Raw genomic sequence first — 23394 nt, 5'->3', positions numbered from 1 at the left:
ATGTTAGTGGTAAATTTCCATCGTTACTTGCATCCTTTCTTGGTGAAAAATCCCCAAATTTCATGAAAATTTAGCATTTTTCTAACTTTGAAACTCTCTGCTTGTAAGGAAAATGGATATTGCAAATAAATTATATATTAATTCACATATACAATATGTTTACTTTACGTTGGCATCATGAAGTTAACATGTTTTTACTTTTGGACGACATCAGAGGGCTTCAAAGTTCAGCCGCAATTTTCCAATTTTCCACAAAATGTTCAAAATCTGAATTTTTCAGGGACCAGTTGAGTTTTGAAGGGGATTTGAGGGGTCTTCTTATTAGATATACCCCATAAATAAGCCCATTATAAAAATGGCACCCCCCAAAGTATTCAAAATGACATTCAGAAAGTGTGTTAATCCTTTAGGTGTTTCACAGGAATAGCAGCAAGGTAAAGGAGAAAATTCAAAATTTTCATTTTTTACACTCGCATGTTCTTGTAGATCCAGTTTTTGGAAATTTTACAAGGTGTAAAAGGAGAAAAAGCCCCCTAAATTTGTAACCCAATTTCTCTCGAGTAAGGAAATACCTCGTATGTGGATGTCAAGTGCTCTGTGGGTGCACTAGAGGGCTCAGAAGGGAAGGAGCGACAATGGGATTTTGGAGAGTGAGTTTTTCTGAAATGGTTTTTGGGGGGTATGTCACATGCCCCTATGGTGCCAGAACAGCAGTAAACCCCCCACATGGCATACTATTTTGGAAACTACACACCCCCAAGGAATGTAACAAGGGGTCCGTTGAGCCTTAACACCCCACAGGTGTTTGACGACTTTTCGTTAAAGTCGGATGTGTAAATGAATTTATTTATTTTTTCACTAAAATGCTGGTTTCCCCCCAACTTTTACATTTTTACAAGGGGTTATAGGAGAAAATGCCCCCCAAAATTTGTAACCCCATCTCTTCTGAGTATGGAAATACCCCATGTGTGGACGTCAAGTGCTCTGCTGGCGCACTACAATGCTCAGAAGAGGAGGAGCGCCATTGAGCGTTTGGTGAGAGAATTTGGTTGGAATAGAAGTGGGAGGCCAGGTGTGTTTACAAAGCCCCCCGTGGTGCCAGAACAGTGGACCCCCCAACATGTGACCCCATTTTGGAAACTACACCCCTCACAGAATTTAATAAGGGGTGCAGTGAACAGTTACACCCCACTGGCGTTTGACAGATCTTTGGAACAGTGGGCTGTCCAAATGAAAAATAAAATTTTTCATTTTCACGGACCACTGTTCCAAAAATCTGTCAGACACCTGTGGGGTGTATATGCTCACTGTACCCCTTATTACATTACGTGAGGGGTGTAGTTTCCAAAATGGGATCACATGTGGGGAGGGGTCCACTGTTCTGGCGCTATGGGCGCTTTGTGAACACACATGGCCTTCAATTTCAGACACCTTCTCTTGCCAAAAGCCCAATGTCGCTCCTTCTCTTCTGAGCATTGTAGTGCGCCCGCAGAGCCCTTTACATCCACATATGGTGTATGTTCTTACTATCCAACTTTAACGAAAATTTCTTCAAACACCTGTGGGGTGTTAAGGCTCACTATACCCTTTGTCACATTCCGTGAAGGGTGTAGTTTCCAAAATCGGGTAACATGTGGGTATTTATTGTTTTGCCTATATGTCAGAACCGCTGTAAAATCAGCCACCCCTGTGCAAATCACCAATTTAGGCCTCAAATGTACATAGTGCGCTCTCACTCCTGAGCCTTGTTATGCGCCCACAGAGCACTTTACGCCCACATATGGGGTATTTACGTACGCAGGAGAAATTGCGTTACAAATTTTGGGGGTCTATTTTTCCTTTAACCGCTTGTGAAAATTAAAACTATGGGGCAACACCAGCATGTTAGTGTAAACATTTTTTTTTTACACTAACAGGGTGGTGTAGACCCCAACTTTACCTTTTCATAAGGGGTAAAAGGAGAAATAGCCCCCTAAAATTTGTAACGTAATTTCTCCCAAGTACGGAGATACCCCATATGTGGCCCTAAACTGTTTCCTTGAAATACAACAGGGCTCCGAAGCTAGAGAGCACCATGCGCATTTGAGGCCTAAATTGGGGATTTGAATCCGCCACAAAAATACCCTACGGCAGTGTTTCCCAAACAGGGTGTCTCCAGCTGTTGCAAAACTCCCAGCATGCCTTGACAGTCAGTGGCTGTCCGGCAATACTGTGAGTTGTTGTTTTTCAACAGCTGGAGGCTCCGATTTGGAAACAGTGCCGTACAAGACTATTTTTCTTTTTTTTTTTTTTATTGGGGGGGACTGTGTAGGGGTATGTAGTGTTTCATTTTTTATTTTGTGTAGTGTAGTGTAGTGTTTTTAGGGTACATTCACACGGGCGGAGGTTTACAGTGAGTTTCTCGGCTGGGAGTTTGAGCTGCGGCGGAAAATTTGCCGCATCTCAAACTTGCAGCAGAACTCGCTGGTAATCTGCCCATGTGAATGTACCCTGTACATTCACATGGGGGGGGCAAACCTCCAGCTGTTGCAAAACTACAACTCCAAGCATGCACTGACAGACCATACATGCTGGGAGTTGTAGTTATGCAACAGCTGGAGGCACATTGGTTGCGAAACACAGAGTTTGTTACTTATCTCAGTGTTTTGCAACCAGTGTGCCTCCAGCTGTTGCAAAACTAGAACTCCCAGCATGTACAGTCTCTCAGTGCATGCTGGGAGTTCTATTTTTGCAACAGCTGGAGGCACACTGGTTGCAAAACACTGAGTTAGGTAACAAACTCTGTTTCACAACCAATGTGTCTCCAGCTGTTGCAAAACTGCAACAATCAGCATGCATTGATAGCCGAAGGGCATGCTGAGAGTTGTAGTTTTGCAACAGCTGGAGGCACACTGCTACAACTCCCAGCATACCCTTTGGTAGTCTATTTTATATGGAAATAATTCATTTGTACTTCTATTCCTGGAAGAAGGAGACTATCTATCCTCTATAGACGTAAAGGACACATACCTGAATATCCCTATTTCATATTCCTGCGCATCGCATTATGGATAGAAGGTAGTCTGCTTCACATCCAGTCCACTTCCATTCAGAATTTCTTTAGCATTTCATATGTTTACCAAAGTGGTTGCTGCATAGTCACTGGCCTAAGAAAAAAACAGGTATTATGTTTTCCTATCTGGAAGAAGAGCTGATAAACCCAGTTTGGTGAATTATCTACCAGCAGATCTTCACATCATTTACTTACATCTAGTCTCTATAGTGCATAGTCAACCAGAAGAAATTCCATCTTCATCCAGCTCAGGTGAAGCAAATCAGAGGTTGGGGAATCCGGGTTATGGTCTTTGAAAATGCTTGGTCTTGTGGCATCTGCCAGCAATGCTGCAGAGTGGGCAAGATGGTATGTGTCCATTACAGCAGGATAGTCTGCAGAATTGAGACTGTGATATGGAAACTCTGGACACTGTACGAACTGTTTCCAGGAAACTCATTTTGGTGGTGACTCTCCCTAAAATAACAGCAAGTCACTCCACCCTCCTATCTGGACAGAATGTGACTAATGCATGCTCTACAAGATGGAGCACCCACATAGTGGGGCAGAGGGTAAAGGGGACATTATATCTGAAGGAGAGGTTGTTATCCTTCAACATTAGAAAGATGAGAGATGTTCAGGAATTTTTTATTCTTTTCCATCCAGTCATCCAGTGGAGAGCAGTAAAGGTCAAGTCAGATGACACGACTACATTATCTTATACCAGGGAGGTACAAGATTAATTACCTTCCAATAGAAGTGGATCGATCTTTACTTGAGAAGAGACTTTCCTTCAGCAGTGAGCTCTACACATCAAAGGAAGTTTCAACTCCTTGGCAAATATTATCTTACACCAAGGAGGAACAGGATCCATTACCCTTCTTATAGAGGTGGAACCGATCTTTACTCGTGTAGAGACCTTCCTATAGCAGCTGTTAGCTATACACATCAAAGGAAGTTACAACTTCTTGGCAGACAGTATCTTACATCATGAAGGTACAAGATCCATTACCCTTTTTATAGAAGTGAAACCAATCTTCGCTTGGGCAGAGATCATTCTTAAGCAGTTAGCTGTACACATTAAATTAAGTTACAACTCCTCTGCGGACAGACTAAGCTACGATCTGCCCTTCTAGTGCAATAGCATTCGGATCAGGTGATCTTCCAAAAGATTGCAGACCTCTGGGTTATTCTACGCAGCCTGGTGGATGGACTTTGATATCTCCGATGTAGTTACTGCTCTGGCGGGGGCCATCATGGGATCTAATGAGAGCCTCATTAGAGCACTTTATAGATTCTCCACTGCTTCCACTTTTCTTTGTGTTATTAAAACAGTGGCTGGAGTTTGGTCTGTGGCATCTAAGCGACTTTTACATTCCACTGTCTCTCCGAGAGCTCTTTTGTTGGCCTATGTACACTTGTCACATTTACATGATTTGACAGCTGCCAGCTTCTGGGGTAGACATAAGGTGAAACTTGTTTGATGAGGAACATCAATTTTTGTCCTTAATCACTATGTAACTAAACTTAATATATCCAGAAAATGTTTTCTTGTATTTCCTTTTAAGACATGTGATTAAAGCACAATTTGCTACCTTTGAGGTGATGCCTGGATTTTTTAAGGAGAAACTGCTCTTGGGCACCACAGCCAATTCCAAGCCTCTCACTCAGGCCTACACTCTTCTACACCTTTTTGTAGTGGAAAATGTATATGCCTGTGCTTACCTTAACCTCTTCAGGACACAGGGTGTATGGATACGCCCTGCATTCCGAGTCCTTAAGGACTGAGGGCGTATCCATACGCCCATGGGAAATCCGGTCCCCACCGCTAGCCGGTTGGGGACCGGAGCCGGATGCCTGCTGAAATCATTCAGCAGGCACCCTGGCACATCGCCCAGGGGGGTCCCGAGACCCCCCATGTCGGCGATCGGAGAAAATCGCATGTCAATTCAGACATGCGATTTTCTCCAATTCCGGGCTGATTGGGTCTCTGGTGACCCGATCACCCGGAAAATAGGGCTGATCGGAGCTGTCAGCAACAGCCCTGATCAGCCTAAAGGATAGGAGTGAGGTCGCAAAGCTGCGATCTCCCCTATCCCCTGCCATTACTCATAACAGAGTTCTGACCAATGGCAGCGCAGGACAGGGGGTTGCCATGGCAACCCCCCGTTCTGCCCGCCCCTGGATGTCGAGGGGCTCTGGGAAGAAGATGGAGGCCGTACCTGCAGGAGAAGGTGCCTGGGGACCTGGGATCTTCGCTGGAGCCTGCTGGATCTTTGCTCAGGTAGGGAATCGACAGTGGGGGGGGGAATTGAAAGTGAAAGTAAATCGATCTTTACTGTGGCAACCACTAGGGGGGCCAAACTGCAACTCCCAGCATGCCCAGACAGCCAAAGGCTGTCTGGGCATGCTGGGAGTTGTAGTTTTGCAACATCTGGAGGGTCACAGTTTGGAGACCACTGTTACAGTGGTGCCCAAACAGTAGCCCTCCAGATGTTGCCAAACTACAACTCTCATCATGCCTCGACTGCCCAGGCATGCTGGGAGTTGTAGTTCTGTAACATCTGTCCCTTCAGATTTAGCAATTTTCATGACATTTTTGAAAATTGCTGCTCTACTTTGAAGCCCTCTAATTTTTTCAAAAAGCAAAAGTATGTCCATTTTATGATGCCAACATAAAGTGGACATATTGTATTTGTGAAGAAAAATAAAATGTATTTGGAATATCCATTTTCCTTACAATTAGAGAGCTTCAAAGTTAGAAAAATGCTAAATTTTCATGAAATTTTGGGATTTTTCACCAAAAAAGGATGCAATTAACGCCGAAAATCTACCACCAAAATAAAGTAGAATATGTCACGAAAAAACAATCTCAGAATCAGAATATTCGGTAAAAGCGTTTTTGCGTTATTAATTCGTAAAGTGACGGTGGTCATAATTGCGAAAAAGGGCTCAGTCCTTAAGGTGAAAATAGATATACTTCTAATCTGGACAGTTCCTGACATGGACAGAGGTGTCAGCAGAGAGCACTGTTGTCAGACTGAAAAGAAATTCACAAATGTCTCTGTTTTATACAGCAGCTGATAAGTACTGGAAGGATTAAGATTTATTTTTTTTAATAGAAGTGATTTACAAATCTGTTTAAATTTCTGGCACCAATTGATTTGAAAACATTTGTTTTCTACTTGTTTCCACCGGAGTTCCCCTTAAACAGCTATGGAAGGACAACAGCTTAAAGGGGTACTCTGCTGGAAAACACACATATATGTTTTATACTCATGTTTTATCTATATACTCATGTTTTATCTATATCTTTGTGCTAGCAGTGTGCTGCTGTATTCTCCTGTTGCTGTATATATATATATATATATATATATATATATATATATATCTATATATATTTTTTTTTTTTTTTTTAATCAACTGGTGCCAGAAAGTTAAACAGATTTTTAAATTACTTCTATTTAAAAATCTGAATCCTTTCAGTACTTATCAGCTGCTGTATACTCCAGAGGAAGTTCTTATATTTTTGAATTTCCTTTCTGTCTGACCACAGTGCTCTCTGCTGACACCTCTGTACATTTTAGGAACTGTCCAGAGTAGGAGCAAATCCCCATAGCAAACAAATGTCTTGGAAAATATTTCTACATAACAGTTATTTAAAAAAAAAAAACTCTCCTGCTCCGGACAATTCCTGACATGAACAGAGGTGTCAGCAGAGAGCACTGTGGTCAGACAGAAAAGAAGTTCAAAAAGAAATGAACCTCCTCTGTAATATACAGCAGCTAAGTACTGGAAGGATTACGATTTTTAAATAGAAGTAATTTACAAATCTGTTTAACTTTCTGGCACCAGTTAATTAAAAAATATATAAAATGTACCCCTCTAAAGCATTTTCTGTGCAAAAGAAAGATTCAGAGCAGAAGTGATATTCAGTATGGGGGCTGGACCATGTTGCCACTCTACATATTTAATCTAAAAAGGCAACCAACAGCTGAAACATCTTTACCCATAGTTATAGAAGCTTCTCCAATTGCTAATTTTACCTATTTCGAAAAAAAAAATTTTTGCAGCTTTTTTTTTATTTTTATTATATCTTACCTTATTAGGACCTTGGAACTGAAGAAGTAGTATTAGGTTTCCTCCAGGTACTAGTTACATATTGGTAATATAAAACAGTTACATCTAGAGTATGGAAAAACTATCATGGTTGCTTCAGAATATATGGCTTGTTAACATTATGAAGATTTTCTGGTAAATCTTTGTCATGAAGAGACCTTTACTGGCTAGCACACACTCTTCAAAATCAATGCTGCCAGATGAACATAATGGCCCTCATTTACTAAGCTAAAACCGACTAGTTTTTGTCAGGTTATTCCAAGTTATCTTAGCGCAAGAAGTCTGTGACATGTTTGCGCCAGTGTGCCCCAGGAAAAATCTGACAAACCTGACATTCCATTGTGAAAAGTCAAAAAAGGGTGTGGTCTGCCACAAAGGGGGCGTGGTTACACAACCTGACCTATTAACTATTGAATTCACAGAAAATCCTGTGAATAAATGGCTGGAAATTTCCACCTTGAAAAAGCAGGTCAGAAAATGTTCCCGACTTGTGAATCTGTGAATCCCCATAGTAAATAGAGTGGAATGTTGGAAACATTTCACACTAGTAAAAAACAATATATTGGACCTTGAGTAAGCAAATCATTTGGGAATACTTACAGATTCTGAGTCGTAGTGGAGCTATGAAGATCATTTTTGTATTTTCCAGCAGGATTTTTTGTAAGTCTCTTGCAATGGGGGTAGAGAATGAAAAGCATATGTCGGATTGAAATTCTGCTCAATGGAGAGAGCATCCACTACCATTGGATTTTCCATGAGACTTAAAGAATTTGTTTACTTTTCTGTTTTTTTTTTCTGGTAGCGAATAGATCAACTACTGTTTTTCCCAACTTCTTGACTAATTTTAATAATTTTAAGAATATCTTATGGTTCAGGTACCATTCCCTGGGATATATATACAGTCATGGCCATGAATGTTGGCACCCCTGAAATTTTTCTAGAAAATGAAATATTTCTCACAGAAAAGGATTGCAGTAACACATGTTTTGCTATACACATGTTTATTCCCTTTGTGTGTATTGGAACTAAACAAAAAAGGAGGGAAAAAAGCTAATTGAACATAATGTTACACCAAACTCCAAAAATGGTCTGGACAAAATTATTGGCACCCTTAACTTAATATTTGGTTGCACACCCTTTGGAAAAAATTACTGAAATCAGTTGCTTCCTATAACCATCAATAAGCTTCTTACACCTCTCAGCCGGAATGTTGGACCTCTCTTCCTTTGCAAACTGCTCCAGGTCTCTCTTATTGGAAGGGCGCCTTTTCCCAACAGCAATTTTAAGATCTCTCCACAGGTGTTCAATGGGATTTAGATCTGGACTCATTGCTGGCCACTTCAGAACTCTCCAGTGCTTTGTTGCCATCCATTTCTGCGTGCTTTTTGACGTATGTTTGGGGTCATTGTCCTGCTGGAAGACCCAAGATATCGGACGCAATAACAGCTTTCTGACACTGGGCTGTATGGTGCGACCCAAAATCCATTGGTAATCCTCAAATTTCATGAAGCCTTGCACACATTCAAGGCACCCAGTGCCAGAGGCAGCAAAACAACCCCAAAATATCATTGAACCTCCACCATATTTCACAGTAGGTACTGTGTAAACAGTAGAATGATGTGCTTTACCAAAAAGCTCTATCTTGGTCTCATCTGTCCACAAGATGTTTTCCCAGAAGGATTTTGGCTTACTCCAGTTAATTTTGGCAAAATGTCGTCTTGCTTTTTTATGTCTCTGTGTCAGCAGTGGGGTCCTCCTGGGTCTCCTGTCATTGCGTTTAATTTCATTTAAATGTTGATGGATAGTTTGCGCTGACACTGATGCTCCCTGAGCCCGCAGGACAGCTTGAATATCTTTGGAACTTGTTTGGGGCTGCTTATCCACCATCCGGACTATCCTGCATTGACACCTTTCATCAATTTTTCTCTTCTGTCCACGTCCAGGGAGATTAGCTACAGTGCTAATTTTACAGTGCTAGAAGTTGCAAACTTCTTGATAATGTTGCACACTGTGGACAAAGCCAAATCTAGATCTCTGGAGATGGACTTGTAACCTTGAGATTGTTGATATTTTTCCACAATTTTGGTTCTCAACTCCTCAGACACTTCTATTTTCCTCTTTCTGTTGTCCATGCTTAGTGTGGCACACACAGGCACCCAATGCAAAAACTAAGTGAACTTCTCTCCTTTTTATCTGCTTTCAGGTGCGATTTTTATATTGCCCACACCTGTTACTTGCCTCAGGTGAGTTTGAAGGAGCATCACATGCTTGAAACAATCTTATTTATCCACAATTTTGAAAGGGTGACAATAATTTTGTCCAGCCCATTTTTGGAGTTTGGTGTGACATTATGTCCAATTTGCTTTTTTTCCTCCTTTTTTGGTTTAGTTCCAATACACACAAATGGAATAAACATGTGTATAGCAAAACATGTGTTACTGCAATCCTTTTCTGTGAGAAATACTTCATTTTCTAGAAAAACTTCAGGGGTGCCAACATTTACAGCCATGACTATATGTTTGAAACTCAAGAAATGTGTTTCCACATGTTTCTCTCCTTTTAGGTGCCTATCTAAAATTGAAAGAACAGATGTTTCGACCAACCTAAAGATTTTCTTGGACTGATGCTAAAGAGGCCAATATCTTGTGCCTCCCTGGTGTTTCAGAAAGGCTACCATAGTAACATTGCTTTAGTAAATTCTTATGTGCTGAATCTCTTCAAGGCCACCCAAACAGCCGTGAGCATGTTGAAGTTCAAGGAGAGACCTTTGAAGTTTTCTGACCTCTGGCCCTGAAGATAATGATCTTGCATATGGACACCCCAGCCCCAACAACTTGAGACTGTCACGATGGATACTGCGGGTTCCAGGAACCGGGTGAATATTTCTTCAAGTTCTCTATGTTCTGCCACCACATCAGAGAATCCATTACTTCTATAAAGACCTTCATTTTCTTGTCCAGCATTTTAAGATTTGTTTTGGGGGAAGGCAAAAATAAAATTGACTCCAAGGCAGTGCTGGAATGCAGAATGTTTTAACTCCCAGGATAGAATTGGCCTCCCTGACAGAGTAGAATGTTTTCTTCTGGAAAATAGAAACGACCTTTTCTGAAGAAAGCACGTCATGTCATGTCTTTAATCCAACATCTCCCCAAAAAATTTATTCTTTTGAGAAGTAATCATATCTGACTTTTGAAAACAGTCTTACCCAGGCATTAAAGCGTACCTGTCCTATCCCACAAAAAAAAGTTATATGTTACTCCAGTGGCGTTGCTAGGGTTGGTGTCACCCGGTGCGGTAGAAAATGGTGTCACCCCCATACCTCCCCCCCCCCTCAGTAAGTTTTTAGCCTGTTGTGACAGACACCACTGGTGTAGCGCATTGTGAGAAATTCCAGTATAATAATCAGATATACCAGTTGCCACAGAATGGGAAAGTGTTAAAGAAGTTTTCACCATTGAAATATACAGCTCCCAGAATTACTTAAAGGGGTACTCCACTGGAAAACATTTACTTTTATATCAACTGGTGCCAGAAAGTTAAACAGATTTTTAAATTACTTCTATTTAAAATCTTAATACTTACAGTACTTATAAGCTGGTGTATGCTCCACAGGAAGTTGTGTAGTTCTTTCCAGTCTGACCACAGTGCTATTTGCTGACACCTCTGTAAATGTCAGGAACTGTCCAGAGCAGGATAGGTTTGCTATGGGGATTTGCTCCTACTATGGACAGTTCTTGACATGGACAGAGGTGTCAGCACAGAGCACTGTGGTCAGACAGAAAATAAATTAAAAAGGAAAATAACTTCCTGTGAATCGCTTATACAGCAGCTAATAAGTACTGGAAGGATTAAGATTTTTAAATAGAAGTAATTTACAAATCTGTTTAACTTTGTAGCACCAGCTGATTAAAAAAAATGTTTTCCAGTAGAGTACCCCTTTGAGCAGTGGTGAGGTTATGCTGGGAGTTGTAGTTTCACTGACCTAACTGTAGAACTGACAAGTGACTACAGCTCTGATGTAGAGAGGAGAATGTACAATGGTATCAGTGACTACAGGTGACATCTTCTCTATAGTGAGGAGAATACACAATATCTGACTACAGGTGACGTCTTCTCTATAGTGAGGAGAATACACAATGACATCAGTGACTACAGGTGACGTCTTCTCTATAGTGAGGAGAATACACAATGATATCAGTGACTACAGGTGACGTCTTCTCTATAGTGAGGAGAATACACAATGATATCAGTGACTACAGGTGACGTCTTCTCTATAGTGTGGAGAATACACAATGATATCAGTGATTACAGGTGACGTCTTCTTTATAGTGAAGAGAATGTACAATGATATCAGTGACTACAGGTGACGTCTTCTCTATAGTGAGGAGAATACACAATATCAGTGATTACAGGTGACGTCTTCTCTATAGTGAGGCGAATACACAATGATATCAATGACTACAGGTGACGTCTTCTCTATAGTGTGGAGAATACACAATGATATCAGTGATTACAGGTGACGTCTTCTCTATAGTGAGGAGAATACACAATGATATCAGTGACTACAGGTGACGTCTTCTCTATAGTGTGGAGAATACACAATGATATCAGTGATTACAGGTGACGTCTTCTTTATAGTGAAGAGAATGTACAATGATATCAGTGACTACAGGTGACGTCTTCTCTATAGTGAGGAGAATACACAATATCAGTGATTACAGGTGACGTCTTCTCTATAGTGAGGCGAATACACAATGATATCAATGACTACAGGTGACGTCTTCTCTATAGTGAGGAGAATGTACAATGATATCAGTGACTACAGGTGACGTCTTCTCTATAGTCTTCCCTTATCTAATTCGGATGGTACATACCGCCAGGACTTGTTCCAGCTAAAACTTCTCTCTGCAGAATGTGATGCCCACACGTCTCCTCACTATGTCAGCGCATTCTCATCCTCTATATGAAAACAATTATTATTATAAACCTGAGAGACACTGTATCTTCTAAATATAATACTACTATACACTATACTCTTTGATTATAAACCTTCCATACACTGTACCCTCTGAATATAATACTACCACACAATGTACATTCTGAATATAATACCAACACATACTGTACACTCTGAATATAAATCTGCCACATACTGTACCCCTGAATATAATACCGCCACACACTGTACCCACTGAATATAATACTACCACATACTGTATCCTCTGAATATAATACTACCACACACTGTACATTCTGAATATAATACCGCCACACACTGTACCCACTGAATATAATACTACCACATACTGTACCCTCTGAATATAATACTACCACAAACTGCGCCCTCTGAATATAAATCTGCCACATATTGTACCCTCTGAATATAAATCTGCCACATACTGTACCCTCTGAATATAAATCTGCCACATACTGTACCCTCTGAATATAAATCTGCCACATACTGTACCCCTGAATATAAATTTGTCACATACTGTACCCCTGAATATAAATTTGCCACATATTGTACCCCTGAATATAATACCGCCACATACTGTACCCTCTGAATATAATATTACCACCCACTGCGCCCTCTGAATATAATAATTAGAGATGAGCAAACTACAGTAAATTCAACTCGTCACAAACTTCTCTGCTCGGCAGTTGATAACTTTTCCTGCATAAATTAGTTCAGCTTTCAGGTGCTCCCGTGGGCTGGAAAAGGTGGATACAGTCCTAGGAGACTCTTTCCTAGGAATGTATCCACCTTTTCCAGCCCACCGCAGCACCTGAAGGCTGAACTAATTTACGCAGGATAAGTCATCAACTGCCGAGCCGAGAAGTTTGTGACGAATCGAATTTACTGCAAGTTCGCTCATCTCTAATAATACTACCACAAACTGCGCCCTCTGAATATAATACTACCACAAACTGCGCCCTCTGAATATAACGTTGCCATACAGTGCACCCTCTGAATATAATACCACAACCGCAGTAACACCCCTCAACATCCGTTAGCTGATGCTATTACCACGGGAGGGGGGTATTGGTGGTGTTGCTAGTGGATGATGGGGGTGCTACTACTCGGGGGGTGTTGCTGGAGGATGATGAGGGTGCTACTAGCCATCCCCCCTGGCAGTATCATCCCCATCATCCATCGGCAGGATCATCCTCCTGGCAGGAGCACCGCCATCATCCACCATCAGGATCTGCTGATGGAGGTGCTGCTGGGGGGGGGGTGTTGCTGGTGGATGATGAGGGTGCTACTGCCAGGGGGGGGGGGGTGAAGGGTACAAGAGTCTTGATATAATAATACAGATCTGTAATGTTGTATGATGTGTATCTTAATTCTGTAATCTTGTATGATATATCTTGATTCTGCCGTTTGTAACCGCAAGGCTCGTATCGTACTTCTCGTTTTCTCAACTGCTGATTCCTAACTGTTGTGCACGTACATCCTGTTCTTGTGTTCTGCTGACTTGTAACTATTAAGCAACATGGTATATATATATGAACGTTGGCAAATAGTAAAACAGAGCGTACTTAGACGGTATCCTGTGTGCATGTATTTTGTTCCACACCTGACAAGACGCTCTCCTGGCCAGTACAAGCCTTAAGCCAAATTGGACCTAGTACCAGGGGTAAAGAAAAGACAGAGAACCAGTACCAGGGGTACTGAGTAGATTATAGAGAACCTTTCAGCTGGGGGCTCAGTCCGGGGTCGAGAGGGTCATCCTCCGGACCGGTAAGAACCATATCCTTGTGTGGTATTGTCGACCCGGGGGGCACTGGCCACGTCTCGATTCCAGTAAGTATAACAGTTACTTTCATATCGTGTCTGGGACACAGTATTACAGTATTTGCCTTCTGTTCAGGGAACAGGGGAAATGAGGAACTAAGAATAATTTGACAATCCAGGGTGGTTGTCTTGTTTCAATTTGGCTTAACGCTTACAAAAAACTTCTTGTATTTCTGTTTAGTTCTGTTTAGTGTTTTACTTGTAACTTCCTTTTTTTCCCCTTACGCTTAAGAAGACACGTGAGTATACTAACCATTGCTTTAATGTATAGAGTAAGGTGCATATATCTGTTATAATATTAATACTGATAATAATAATAAGTAATAATCTGCTGGTTCTCAAAACATCTGTAAGACGCCCCACCCTCCCGGCTAGAGGAAACTTGTTGACCCGGGATGTGGTGAAAGCAAGTGACAGTTTGTTCAGAGATACCGTGCATGCTCAGTGATTGGTGCAATTAAATCAGAGAATCCCTAATCTGTTGAGAGGAATCCAAATCCAGAGATTGTGGTTTTGCACCAATTACGGAACATGGGTTCCAAATCATCTAAGTCCTATCCTCCTCCCCTTCCCGGTGAAACATGTAAGGCTTATGTGGCCCGAGTTAGCCCTACAAAATTGAGGGACTTAGTGAATCCGTGGGTAGATGATATAGTTGGTTGGTCAGAATTCATGAAGGACTCCAGCCCATTCCCAAGGGAGGGGGCCAATGATAAATACCACCTGACCCCCACTCTAATCTTGTAATCTCGAGAAGGGTAGAGAGCGTATATGGAGAGAATTAGAAGAGGAACCAAGTTTTCAAACAAAAATCATCACTGCCTATTGCTGTGGCATGCAAAAAAAAACTAGGTGAAACTGTTACTGGATTTTTGGAAAAGGTTCACAGCATGTTGGCGTTATGATGCAGGGCTGTGTAAATTGTTTAATAGGATTAGAGATTGTTGTCAGAAATAGAGACTCAAAGTTTTGGTGGAAAAGCAGGTGATTTGTGAAGGAGAAAGCATGTGAAGCAGTGTGAGGAATGTAGGATGAGCAGAGCTGAACCTGCTGGAATAAATGAAGTGAAGATGACTGTTCAATGCTATGGAATGGAGTGATGTGGTAAATCGCTTGGAAAGCCCTGTGTATGTGGTCATATGATGGCGTTTATAGGATGGTTCTTATGATATAAAGTATGTTGAATTTGTGTGAGGTGTATAGAATCAGGAGTGTATAGAAAATGACCAGTGAATGTTTTCCCTGTGAAGCTGTTGTGTTGTAATGAAAATGGTGTTAAAAGAAAAATATATTCACGTGGTATTAAATTGAACTATTTGATGATATTTCATTAATTTCTTGCCTTCACAGTAACACAGGGTTGATGAAAAAAAATGAAATGTATCAGGAAATGCGATTAATTGTCTGATTATATTACAGGAGTAATAAGAGAAGAAATTTGGCCAAGAAGATAAAATAAATAAAAAAAGTGATCACTATTTAATTGATAAATATTACTTTAGGCATTTAAAATCAAGCTAATGGTTTACTGGATTATAAACAATGCGCATTGGAGATAATTATTTTTCAAATTTTTGAGAAAGCTGTGTACACTTTTATTTATATATCTTTGGTGAGAATGTGGGCCCTGTGTGTTGTACGTTAAGTATTTGTAAATGTCGGTATTGTTACATGTTATATGTTTCTTGTATGTCTCTTGATGTAAAGTAACACTGTCAGTAACACATGTGATAATAGACGTTTCATGGTGACTGACCAGAACTGGGGAAAGACAAGAAGTCAGACTCAAAGGGGTGGTGACTGGTGACATAGAGGTTTGGGAGGAGTAAGGCGGGGTTTACAGGGAGCATGACAGCTTCTTCTTCTTCTTCGGATCTGGTGTAATTTTGTTTTTCAGGGGATATATATGTATGTGCATATATATATATGCGTATATATATGTCTACTGTTTGAAATTGAGTATGTTCATAGCACCTGTATATACAATGCCCCGAGGGTGACCATTTAACCTTCCCTTCCTTTCGCATCATACCTGAATGCCCTGTAAACCTCCTGAGAAGAGACCTCATATGTAAACTCAAATTACATATCACTGCATCCCCGTCCAGGTTACATGTCACGTCTGACCTCGCACCCATAGTCACACCTGCAGGGTACTAACATTATCCTGTTATGTCCCCGACCCAAGTCCCACCTGAGGTAGACCCCATTGTCTGATCACATGGAGACCATGATGTGGGACACATTGACAGTACATCATACAAGGCAAGACTCAAACCAGACATCCTCCCGGTCTACCAAAAACAGTACCCCTTGTCACGGGAAAAAAATCAAAGGTATCCGCCCTATGATCAAACATTTCCTACACACTTGAGTTTTAGAACATACTGTCTCTCCCTACTGCACTCCAATTAATCCGGTCCCCAAACCCGATGGTACTGTCTGTTTTGTACCAGACTTGAGAGCCATCAACAGACTAATTGTGCCTATTGCCCCTATAGTTCCTGATGTCACTCACCTGTTGTCATCAATCCCAGCACAGGCAACTCATTTTTCTGTCCTCGATCTGAAGAATGCTTTCTTCTCGATCCCAGTGGACAAAGAGACCAGACTCCTTTTTGCTTTTTCCTTTGAGGGACTACAGTTAACCTGGTGTAGAATGTCCCAGGGGTATGCTGATTCACCAGTTGTGTTCAGCATTGTCCTCCAAGCCTTTTTACAATCATGGCACGCCCCCCAGGGTTCTGTTCTCCTCTAAAATGTTGATGATTTGTTAATGTGTAGTTTCTCTGAGGAGGCCTGCCTTGAGGATGGTGTTGTGAACAGGTTGAATATCTGGGTTTTGTTCTGCCAAAAGGGAAAAGGGAGTTGAGCACGTCTAGAGTCCAGTCTGTAGCGGGCCTGGTCACCCCGCACGTCCAGAAGGAAATGCAATCTTTCTTGGGTATGATAAACTACTGCAGACAGTGGATTCCCGATTGCTCATAGAGATGCTACCCTATCAGGCAAACCCGATCTAATCAAATGGTCCTCATAAATGTACAAAGCTTTTAATGACAAGTCCAGGGCTAGGCCTCCCAGATTACAATTTGCCTTTCCACATGTATGCATGAGACAATTGTAAAACCATGGCGGGTGTGCTGATACAGTTTCATGGAGGTAAACTATGTCCTTGTGCCCTTTTTCTCAAAGGTGATGCCCGTCTCCGTACAGAAAATGCCGGCATGTCTGCGAGCTCTTTCTGCCTGTGCTATGATTGTTGAACAAGCTACCATCCTCACTTTAGGACATGACACTGCCTTGTACACTTCTCATGATGTTATCTCTCTCCTTAAAGGCCTACATACACAACACATGTAAACACAACGGCTCTCTGGATATGAGGCAATTCTCCTCAGTAATCCATCCTTGAAAATGGTGTATGCCTCCCCTACATCTGGCCCTGCGCACTAGTTGGCCTGAAAATTCATGATGATGTGATGCCGGACATACATGACTGCTTGCAAATCATCCACACTGACGCCTCACACAGACCCGACCTCTCTTCAGTGCCCATACCTGATGCTCCAGAAGTCTTTGTAGATGGGTCATGTACACGCCCCAATGACAATGTTTACCATGCCAGTTATGCTATTGTCCAACTACCTGACATTGTCCTCAAGGCCCAGTCCATCCCCTATAAGTCCGCACAAGCTACAGAACACATCGCCCTCACAAGAGCCTGTACACTTTTTGCTAAGAAACCTGTCACCATTTACATGCACTTACCCTACCATCACAATCAGTCATCATTCACTGCAGGACACACACACGTGGGACTGATCACATATCAAAGGGCAATGCTCTAGCAGACCACACCGCCAAACTGGCTGCTACACAACAACCTGTCTCACTGATGTTACCAGTTCTTACACCTCCTTCACTCGTAGACACACAACTTCTTCTCTCTCTTCAGTCCTCTGTTCCCAAACAAGAGGAATATGATTGGTGTTATCCAGTATTGCAGAAAAATCCTGTAACAGGATTGATCTACAAAGAGGGTAAACCATGCATACCCCAACACAGTGCCACAGTTTTATTGCTCATTTCCACGGAGTAGGCCACAGGGAGCACCTTTGAGAAGTGGAAACAAGTCCTTCCCATCATACTCTCAGAAATTAGAATGACCCCCCTATAAGACTTTAAAACTCTCCCCTTTTTGAGATTCTCATGGGTAGGCCTTTCCCGACTCCATGGGCCCAACGACCACTTATAACAGAAGAAGGGGACCTTGACCAGATAAGGGAACAATATGTCACAGACCTCATCCAAACCCTTGATAAAGTAGAACAAAATGTTGTCTGTAATTCTCCTTCTCTCCCACAGGAACCAACACACCAGTTCCAGGAAGGCGACACTGTCCTGGTTAAGACTCTGTCGAAAGGAAAGAAGCCCGGAGACTTCACCTTTGGACCCCCAACCACAGTTGTTGCCGTGAAGAGGACTGCGGTTCTCACGGAAGACAGCCCTTCTTGGATCCACGCCTCTCGGATCAAACTCGTCCAACATCACCCAAAGGAGGTAATAACGGGGGCAGACAGCCCTGACCTTGAAAGCCTACCGAAAGATGTACCCGCTGATGCCCTGGCCTTGTTCTGGCAGATGGTTGAAGAAACTAAGTCTCCTGATGTTTGCATTAATGACTTTATTGACTTTGATTCACCCCACGGTGACTCTACAGAATGAATAAGAGAGACACCCAAACGATAAGTTCCTGAAACACCATATAATGTTAGCACAAAACCTCACTGCAAAGGATTGTTGGATATGCACCCATGCCCCTGTGTCTGCCCAAAGCATGCCCTACTTTGCTATCCCTGTGCCCTCATATGAATTATTTCAGGGAGACTGTTTTGACATGCTTGCTGACAACGAGACACCATATGCAAAGAACTGAAACACCTCAGTGGGTATTCCTATAGTAGGATGGGTGGGCCAGCCATGGTGGCAGGGAAACTTAAGCAGCCCAGGCCTAGGACCACAACAAGTGTTGGCTTTCAAGGGGGGTTCCTGGGTAACTCGAGTGGTCACACATATACTAGACCTAGGAGCAATCCCCACAGAAGGAATGAAAGTTAGTTTTAACAGGACATCCGCAAGTACTGATCTTCTTAAGCCCAGCCAGATAGAAAGGTACTTACATGACCCAAAATGGCCAAATAACACCCTCTTTACTCAGGCTACTCAAGACGTAGACTGCTATAATATAACAGGACACCAACCATGCAATGACACGTCAGAATACCAACTTACTGAACCAACATGGAATAACCCAGATGTGGGCTACTGCGGTAGATTAGGGCAGATACCTTCCTGGTGTTACTTAACAAATGCCTCTAGACTCATTGACATAGTTAATAAACTTATCAATCAACATTCCTCTTTCTGGGAGCTCCCACGAGACATCTATTGGGTATGTGGTAGGGAAGCCTACAAGTGGTTGCCGGTAGGGGTCAAAGGCACATGCACCCTAGCTAGACTTACCCCCTCCACCTTTGTCATATCCAACGACGACATTGACATGAGAGCAGCTCCTAAACATATGTTATACCGAAGAGCAGCAGATAACAAAGAAAGGGAAAACGGTAGGCCACATGTTGTACAAATGGGAATAACCAACAAGCTTTTTAGCACCATTTTTATATATCCAATGGTGATGCAAATATGGGATAAGTTAGTCAAAGCCACTAACTACCTCGACGACCAAATATATGACATTTTAGAAATTACTAATACCTCTGTGTCCGTGCAAAATCAACTGATGATAGTGACTAACCAACACGCAATAGTCTTGGACTATCTCACAGCAGCTCAAGGAGGGATGTGTCAAATCATAGGTCCTACTTGTTGCCATTACATAGACACTTCAGGAACAATTCAGATGCACCACCAGCTTGAGAACATACAAAAATTGAGGGACAAATATGCCAAAGACAATGAAATCAACAGGGATAAGTGGTGGGGGGATACCTTTTCAATATTGAATCCCGCTACCTGGCTCAAGGGCGTAGAAGGATGGATAGGGGGCGTTCTGCAGCTCATAATACACATTACTGTCATTGCCCTTATAGTATATGTATCAATAAAACTTATTTTCTTATGTATGAAACGCTGCAAGCCAAGACCTGCTGCAGATACTAAAATCCTCCTCTCCACCTCATCAGACACCCAAGTCCCTCTACTTCACCATCACTTAGCAGAAGGCTATACTGCCTACATAAAGACTTTTCAAAAGAAAATAGAAAACAAGAAAAACCAAGTTGTCTAAAGTGACAACTGGTTTTAAGAGGGGATTGAAGGGTACAAGAGTCTTGATATAATAATACAGATCTGTAATGTTGTATGATGTGTATCTTAATTCTGTAATCTTGTATGATATATCTTGATTCTGCCGTTTGTAACCGCAAGGCTCGTATCGTACTTCTCGTTTTCTCAACTGCTGATTCCTAACTGTTGTGCACGTACATCCTGTTCTTGTGTTCTGCTGACTTGTAACTATTAAGCAACATGGTATATATATATGAACGTTGGCAAATAGTAAAACAGAGCGTACTTAGACGGTATCCTGTGTGCATGTATTTTGTTCCACACCTGACAAGACGCTCTCCTGGCCAGTACAAGCCTTAAGCCAAATTGGACCTAGTACCAGGGGTAAAGAAAAGACAGAGAACCAGTACCAGGGGTACTGAGTAGATTATAGAGAACCTTTCAGGGGGCATTAGGTAGGCAGCAGTTCCCCCACATTAGGTAGGTCGCAGTTTCCCCACATTAGGTAGCATCTATTCCCCACATTAGGCAGCATAGATTCCCCACATTTGGTACCAGTTCCCCCACATTAGGTAGGTACCAGTTACCCTACATTAGGTAGCAATTTCCCCACATTAGGTAGCACAGATTCCCCACATTAGGTAGCACATATTCCCCACATTAGGTAGCAATTTCCCCACATTAGGTAGCACAGATTCCCCACATAAGGTAGCATAGACTCCCCACATAAGGTAGCATACACTCCCCACATAAGGTAGCATAGACTCCCCACACTTGGTAGTAGTTTCCCCACATTAGGCCGCAGGTTCCCTTGCAGGTTCCCCACAATAGATTGCTGGTTATACCACCCCCCCCCCCCCCCACACACACACACACACACAAAAACACATACAACACAGAGAGACTCACACACAAATACACATACACAGTCAGAGAGTCACACACTCACAGTCACACACACATGCACACAGTCACACACACACACAGAGTCACACAGTCACACACACACAGTCTCATACACACACAGAGTCTCACACACACAAACATAGATAGTGACAGACACACACACTCACCCATCCAGCGCAGCGCTCCTTCTCACCGGGCGCCGTGCGAGTGACGTAATTGACGTCCTCCTGCGCGGCCATACGGTGTGACGTCAGGCCGGCGCAGACGTGGGAGCGGAGGCCGGGCACAATGCTGGTGAAGGTGAGGGGGGGTGTGATGATGGACGGGCGCACAGTGCAGGAGAAAGAGGGGGGTTGCTGATGGACGGGCACACACAGCGCGGGGGGGGGGGGGGTTGTGCTGACGGATGGGAGGCCGGTCGGGCACCGATGGGGGAGGTGGTGTCTGTGTAGCTGGGGGGGTGCGGCTACGGAGCGTCTTGGTGTCACCCCATTAGGTTGGTGTCACCCGGTGCGGGCCGCACCCCCCGCACCCGGGTCGCAACGCCACTGTCTTACTCATTATGTAATCCTGATCATGTAGATATAGTTTATATGTGTTTAGCACCAACATTTTCTCAAATAGCTTCTATCTGTAGCTCACGTGCTTTGTCATTCTGTGCTTTGGAGGGGTTGTGTCTTTCACTCTGCATGACTCATCTTCCTCCCTTGATCTTTCATCCAATCACTGCAGGCTACTTTGTAACCCCTCCTCCCTTTTTTAAATGCTGCAGTCTGACAGGAGTGCTAGAGTGCTAGTCCCACCTTCACTTACCAGACTTTGTTCATGCCTGTGCTTCATCTTGGACAAAGATGATGCTGCAACTGGACAGGATTACGTTCTGGATGGATAGGGTGTTTTTTTTTTTTTTTTTTTAAGCCATGATTTCTATAAAAAGGAAATAAAAATTTCTTATGAAGTATATTAGAAGGATTAATATTTTGCCAAGATGTACAACATATAAAAAGTTTTTGAACCTGACAGTGCACAGTTAAAGAAATGAGATGGTCTGTCCAATGTGATCAGAAGAGGGTCCTATTATAGACCAACTAGGTAAGGAACCAAGACAAAAGGCCAACACCTTTAGCATACATTTTTGGAACTAAAGCTAGATGAAACTGGCTATGAAAAATCTTGTCCTCTACAGGAAAAGCAAACCTCAAATTTTCAATGGCTCTGGTGAATAGGCACATGAAAATATGCATCTTTCAGCTCTAGTGTCACTATGTGGGCCATCTTTCTGATCAGAGGATTTCCACCTTGAATCTCTTGTAGTGACCCTTTCCCCTCTCAGAGGGAGGAGCAGAAACATTGGCATCTTGGCAAAGATGGTGTAAGACACCTCCCTAAATCATCAGTTTGGAAGAAAGGGTGGTGATGGTATTAAAACCCAAGGTTTGATTTTATATTCTCCTCCTGATGACAAAATAGGGCTTGTTTTACTCCAACCATTCAGGTCTTAAAGGGGTACTCCAGTGGAAATTTTTTTTTAATTATTATTATTATTTTAAATCAAATGGTGCCAGAAAGTTAAACAGATTTGTATATTACTTCTATTAAAAAATCTTAATCCTTCCAGTACTTATTAGTTGCTGAATACTACAGAGGAAATTCTTTCCTTTTGGAACAAAGTGCTCTCCGCTGACATCTCTGTCCATTTTAGGAACTGTCCAGAGCATCATGTTTTCTATGGGGATTTTCTCCTACTCTGGACAGTTCTTAAAATGGACAGAGGTGTCAGCAGAGAGCACTGTTGTCATAATGTCAGCAGAGAGCTCTGTGTTCCAAAAAGAAAATAATTTCCTCTGTAGTATTCAGCAGCTAATAAGTACTGGAAGTATTAAGATTTTTTTAATAGAGGTAATTTACAAATTAACTTTCCGGCACCAGTTGATTTAAAAAAATAAAAAAGTTTTCCACCGGAGTACCCCTTTAACGATGCAGGGTTTTTCCGTTTTCATTTTTTCCTCATCACCTTCTAAAAATTATAACGCTTTCAATTTTGCACATAAAATTCCATATTATGGCTTATTTTTTGCGCCACCAATTCTACTTTGCAGTGACATTAGTCATTTTACCCAAAAATCCACAGCGAACGGAAAGAAAATTCATTGTGCGACAAAATTGAAGAAAAAATATCATTTTGTAAATTTTGGGGGCTTCCGTTTCTACGCAGTGCATTTTTTTGGTAAAAATA

The 23394-nt window shown here is 42.1% G+C and overlaps 1 long non-coding RNA gene across 1 annotated transcript in view; it reads right to left on the bottom strand.

The window, feature by feature from the left end:
• Positions 1-22087, bottom strand: part of LOC130282935 (uncharacterized) — a 46242-nt gene extending 24155 nt beyond the window's left edge. The window contains exons 1-2 of the long non-coding RNA XR_008846560.1: positions 21972-22087; positions 3010-3146 (exon numbers count right to left, since the gene is read on the bottom strand). This is a non-coding gene — a long non-coding RNA (uncharacterized LOC130282935). The remainder of the gene's footprint in view (positions 1-3009; positions 3147-21971) is intronic.
• Positions 22088-23394: the final 1307 nt, after the last annotated feature.

Source organism: Hyla sarda, chromosome 1 (assembly GCF_029499605.1).
Source record: "Hyla sarda isolate aHylSar1 chromosome 1, aHylSar1.hap1, whole genome shotgun sequence".
Classification (NCBI taxonomy): Eukaryota; Metazoa; Chordata; class Amphibia; order Anura; family Hylidae; genus Hyla; species Hyla sarda.
This window is presented reverse-complemented; position numbering and strand designations above follow the sequence as displayed.